This window comes from Aotus nancymaae, unplaced genomic scaffold (genome assembly GCF_030222135.1).
Source record: "Aotus nancymaae isolate 86718 unplaced genomic scaffold, 86718_ANA_hifiasm-v0.15.2.pri h1tg000057l, whole genome shotgun sequence".
NCBI lineage: Eukaryota > Metazoa > Chordata > Mammalia > Primates > Aotidae > Aotus > Aotus nancymaae.
In genome coordinates, this window is record NW_026988471.1 from 65673018 (window position 1) to 65678191 (window position 5174).

Sequence of the window (5174 nt, forward strand, 5' to 3'; positions counted from 1 at the left end):
CTGGCAAATTGGATAAAATGTCAAAACCCATCAGTGTGCTGTATCCAGGAAACATATCTCACGTGTAAGGACACACATAGGCTCCAAATAATGGGGTGGAGCAAGATTTACAAAGCAAATGGAGAGCAAGAAAAAGCAGGAGTTGCAATCCTAGTCTCTGATAAAATAGACTTTAAACCAACAAAGATCAAAAGAGACAAAGAAAGGCATTACATAATGGTAAAGGGATCAATGCAACAAGAAGAGCTAATGGTCCTAAATATATATGCACCCAATACGAGAGCACCCAGATACATAAAGCAAGTTCTTAATGACCTACAAAGATATATATGATATATTTGGTATATCTGTCTGAGATATATATGGTATATCTCATATCTATCATATATATTACTACTAGGTCATATATAGACATATATATATGACTACTCTAGGTCATATATATATATAGAGAGAGAGAGAGAGAGAGGTCATATATACACTCTAGGTCATATATATATATATAGTAGTAATATGTATCATATATATTTGATAGATATGAGCTATATATATGTATATACTATATATACATAAGCTATAAACAAGAGGTAATAGCAGCTTCTAGAAACTGATTTTCTGTAAGGTTTTCTGTGTGGCAGTCATCTGAAATACTGTAAAAAAGTGTCTTGTTTGGTGTTCTTGTCTCGCTTCTGCTGGCTGGTTCTGATTTACGTGACCAGGAATGGTGCTGGCAGAACAACTCAGTGGCTGACACTTCTACATGAGTGTCCCTGTATTTCTGTCCCCTGCTTGTTCTTCTGTCTGATCAGGCTAGAGACAAGAAGAAAAAGATACATAGTAAAAAGCAATCCACAGTATATATATTTCTATAGTACTTCCTTTTTTCCTCTCTCCCACCTTTCCTTTGCAAAGTATTGTTACTATTTTGGTTACTGATTATTGCTGCAATAATCCTGTTGTTTCTATCATCACAAGAAACAAAAAACCCAGAACAAACAGAAAACCCCTCTGAAAAGAAGGAGGAGGAGGGAGGTGGGGGAGCTTTGTTTTGTTTTTAAACAGAACTGAAGAAAAACATTGAAAAATCAGGAGATGATGTCCAACCTTTTTGCAAGGCAAAGCCCTTCATTATTTCTGCCTCTGTAGTTTTTGTTTTGAATTCCTTTTTTTCTCTTTTGGGTGCTGATATTTCTCTCTAGTTTTATATTGTTAATATTTTATTATGTTTTGTGGGTTTTCTTTTAGTTTGTTTAACCTTGTGTCACTACCTCAGTTTGCACCCATGTCCCTTAACATACAAGCAAAATACCCCTTTTGGGTATTTTGGAAGGAAGAATTGGCAGGTGAGTGCCATACTTCACAACCCGCCCAACAGTCTCTGCCTTGCCCAGTGGCTCATGTTGGAGAAGTCAGTATAATGGACAAGGAGGCCAAATACCCTTTCCATTTCAGTGGACCTAAGATGTCCTCCTTCTCATTCATGAAGACTGGGAGATACTGGTCTTCGCCCTGCGTTATGGAGTTTGACGTAGTGATGGTGCTCACTTTGCTGACCTTGGCTCTCCTGCCATGCTCCAGACACTCCAGCACCTCCAGCTTACATTCACAGTGAATGCCAATAGCCTGCTCCTCTGGTAAGGTTACCACAGATGTAGCAGTTCTGGTATGTAGCTGACACTTGTCTGGCATCAATTATCACAGGATTAGAATAAAATATTGTGAGATGTACCTCTTGTGACTAATGTCCATGGCCACCACGTTCTCAAAGAGCCAGAAGAAGGGTGATCATCTCCTTCCCTTGGGCTGTGTGTGATACAGGAGGTGGTAGAACTCAATGAACTGCTGGCCAGTGCCCTTGTGGGATCCTTCATGGACAGGGTTGACAATGAAGAGGTCATTGCAGAGAATGGGCCCCACTCCTGGTTATGCTTCTGCATGATGGTTCCGGCATCCCTGATGTGCATGACCCTTACCTGGTGTCATAGCATGCCCACTGCGATGGTGTCCTCACACATCTCCGAGACACGTAGTGGTCCACCCAAATGTCTAAGCCCTTCGCACCAAAAGCCTCATATCAATTCCATCAAAGAGAGATGGCAACTGGATGGGCGGCTTCCTCTTCTCAGCTGGGAGAGGCACATAGACCTCCAGAGGGTCAGATTCCTGGTTATGGTTATTGGGAAGAACATCTGAAGCTGAGAGGGCCAGTCATCCCGCCACTGCAGCAGTCTACAGGTGCCCTTGTGCTCACACATGTAGCAGTTCCAGGGGTCTTCCTTAATGGTCATCTGGGCAACCCCTGGCTCCACCAAGAGGTCTACACCCTCCACGCAAAAGCACCTGCAGCAGTTGTTCTAGCACATGAGCACTTTGCACTCCTAGCAGCAGATGGTGCAGCGGGACTGATAGCCAGCATCATCGTACTGGTATGCACACTCCAGGAAGCAGTTCTTGCAATGTTTTCCTATTCCTAGCATGAACAAGGGCTGTTCCAGAGTGACATTGAGGCTCCCACAAGAGACACAAAGGTCCTCGATGTTCTGGCACTTCTGTCTTACCTTGTACACCAGCTACTCTTGTGTGTTCATCAACAATCTCCTTGATGTTGGGCTTCTTAGCTGTGTTCTTTTGGGGCTTTTTCACTGGTGGGGGTGGCACATAAGCAGCTGCCGTGGGTTCAACCCACGAGTGTGTAAACTTCTTTGTTGGGATTCTTCTCCTCCTTTTGTGGCTCCAGGCTCTTGGGGCCACAGGGCTCGAATCCCCCAAAAGTCTGTCTGATTATCTGCTTGTTCTGCACCTCTGTGGCCTTGGCAGTGTCACTCTCACTGCTGTCATGCCTCTCTGGGAACAGCTGCCCAGTACACTGCTGGCCACCGGGAGGACTTCGTAGAGGGTTTTGTGATTCCTGGGCTGCTTGTTGTGTTATAGGTGGCCTGTAACACACTGCAAAAGGAGCTCAGTGGCATCAGCTTCTCTACACACAGCACTGAGAACCTGCTTCTCCAAACCACATGACATAGTGGGTGCCTTCAGCTGCTCAACTCCAGACTGTCATCCACCAAGACACAATGTGGCCACCAGAAGAAACCCCACAATTTTCCTCACACCAGCTCCCCAATGCCAAAGGCCCAGCTGTCCTTATACTCTGGTTCATGGTCACCTGCTTTGGTGTGCTTGTTCCCAGCTTCAGTTCCCACAGGCTCAGGCGTGGTAACCACAGGGGGGGATGTGGGGTTGTTGGGCTGCCGCACAGTAGCAAGACTGGCCTCCTCCACCTTTGCAGACTCCTCTGAGCCCTAGTTTTCTTCCATAGCATTCATTACTGCAGTGACCTTGGCCTTTCTTCTCAGCCCATGAAGCGAAATGTAGCATTCTGAGGTCCAGCTCAGCATCTTCAGCATTTTTCACTTGGAATTCCACATCCAATTAGTTGCCAAGTCCTTTCAATTTCACCCTTAAGAGATGCTTTTTTTCTTTTTAGCTGATACTGCTCTCATTTAAACCTTTATTACTTCTTGTCTGACTCATTTCAGAAGCTTCCTAGTGGATCTCCTCTCTCACTCTTACCTTTTCCCTTATTAATCCAGATGAATCTTCCCAAATCATTGCTCCGGTTATGACTCTCTGCTGATCCAGATACTGGGATGAAGTAAAAATTCCTTGGCACGGCTCTCAAGGCTTTTCAAAACCTCCTCATCCAACTTTTCAGACGTGGCTAAAAGATATGAGATAATGAATATGTAAATTTGCTTGGCTGTGGTTAACTACTATGTATAAGTGTATACAAACACTATATGTAGCTTTCCAAACATCATTTGTACAGCTTAAATATATACAATAAAACAAAGCAAAACAGGCTTATCTTAAAGAATCTTCACGCTATAACTTCTACATACCTAGCTCTGCTCAGGACTTCTGACTTGCCGAAGGACTTCTGACTCTAGAATATTCTTTCCTCTGGGCTCATAGTCATTTAGCTTCTGCCCTGAATGCATTTCTCACCTTCACTTGATGCTTCAAGACCTTACTTAAATGTCACTGACTTCCATGAAGAAAGTCTTGGAACTTATAGACTCAGTACAGTTCATTGCAAAGCTTTACAAAACTTACTAAGCACCTAGTTATTCTGCAAGGCACTATTAAAGTTGTCATTTTCAATAAATATGGTATTTTAAAATACAGTAAATTTTTAGAAGTCGAATTTTTGGAAGGTAAAAGAAAATGTGATTTTCTTTTTCTTTTAGTATATGTTTTATATACTTCCACCTTTATCTTTTCTTTTTCTTAAACATGACATAGTGGGTGCCTTCAGCTGCTCAACTCCAGACTGTCATCCACCAAGACACAATGTGGCCACCAGAAGAAACCCCACAGTTTTCTTTTCTTTTTCTTAAAGATAACAGTGGAAGTATATAAAACATATGATATATTTATATAAGATATATAAAGAATAATTCCTGCAAAAATGAGATGGTGATGACAATGATTGCTAAAATTTATTGAGCACTTACTATATATTAAGCACTAACTTAATTAACTTGCCCTTAACTTGTGTGAGCTTGTTTGACTCATACAACCAGCCAGTGAAGTTCATACTACATGATTCCCATTCCACAGGTAAGGACCCTGAAGACAGAAAGTCTAAGTCATATCCCCAGCTGGTATGTGTTGGGTCCAGAATTCAAATCAGGAAGTCTGTCTTCAGATCCCATGCCATTAACCCTTAAATAGCACCTTATAATGAAATTGCAACTATACTTCCACTTTTATCTTTTCTTTTTCTTAAAGATAAAAGTGGAAGTATATAAAACATATACTAAAAGGGCCATCAACAATTCCTTCCTGTTAGGAAATCAGTGAAAAATATACATATATAATATAAATAAATATATTCTTAAACCCAAAGAAAACACTTTAATTAGAAGAGGGGGCAATTTATAGAAATCTGAGGCACAGATTCCATACCTGGAATTGAGAATGTGCTTAAAGGAAATATTGACAGGAGGAAGAGCAAATGCAGAGGAACTGACCCTTTAACCAGAAGTTAAAGGATAGAGGCATGGGCATGATTATATAAAAAAACAGCTAAGGGAATGTGCAAAAAAGAAAATATAATCATTGGACATGAAATGAATTCAACTTAAGGCTTTTTAATAAAGCTTTTTTAGAAG

The 5174-nt window shown here is 41.4% G+C and overlaps 1 pseudogene; it reads right to left on the reverse strand.

Moving 5' to 3' along the window:
- Window positions 1-1357: 1357 nt before the first annotated feature.
- Window positions 1358-3341, reverse strand: LOC105733267 (DNA (cytosine-5)-methyltransferase 3A-like; annotated as a pseudogene).
- Between the last annotated feature and the right edge of the window lie 1833 nt (window positions 3342-5174).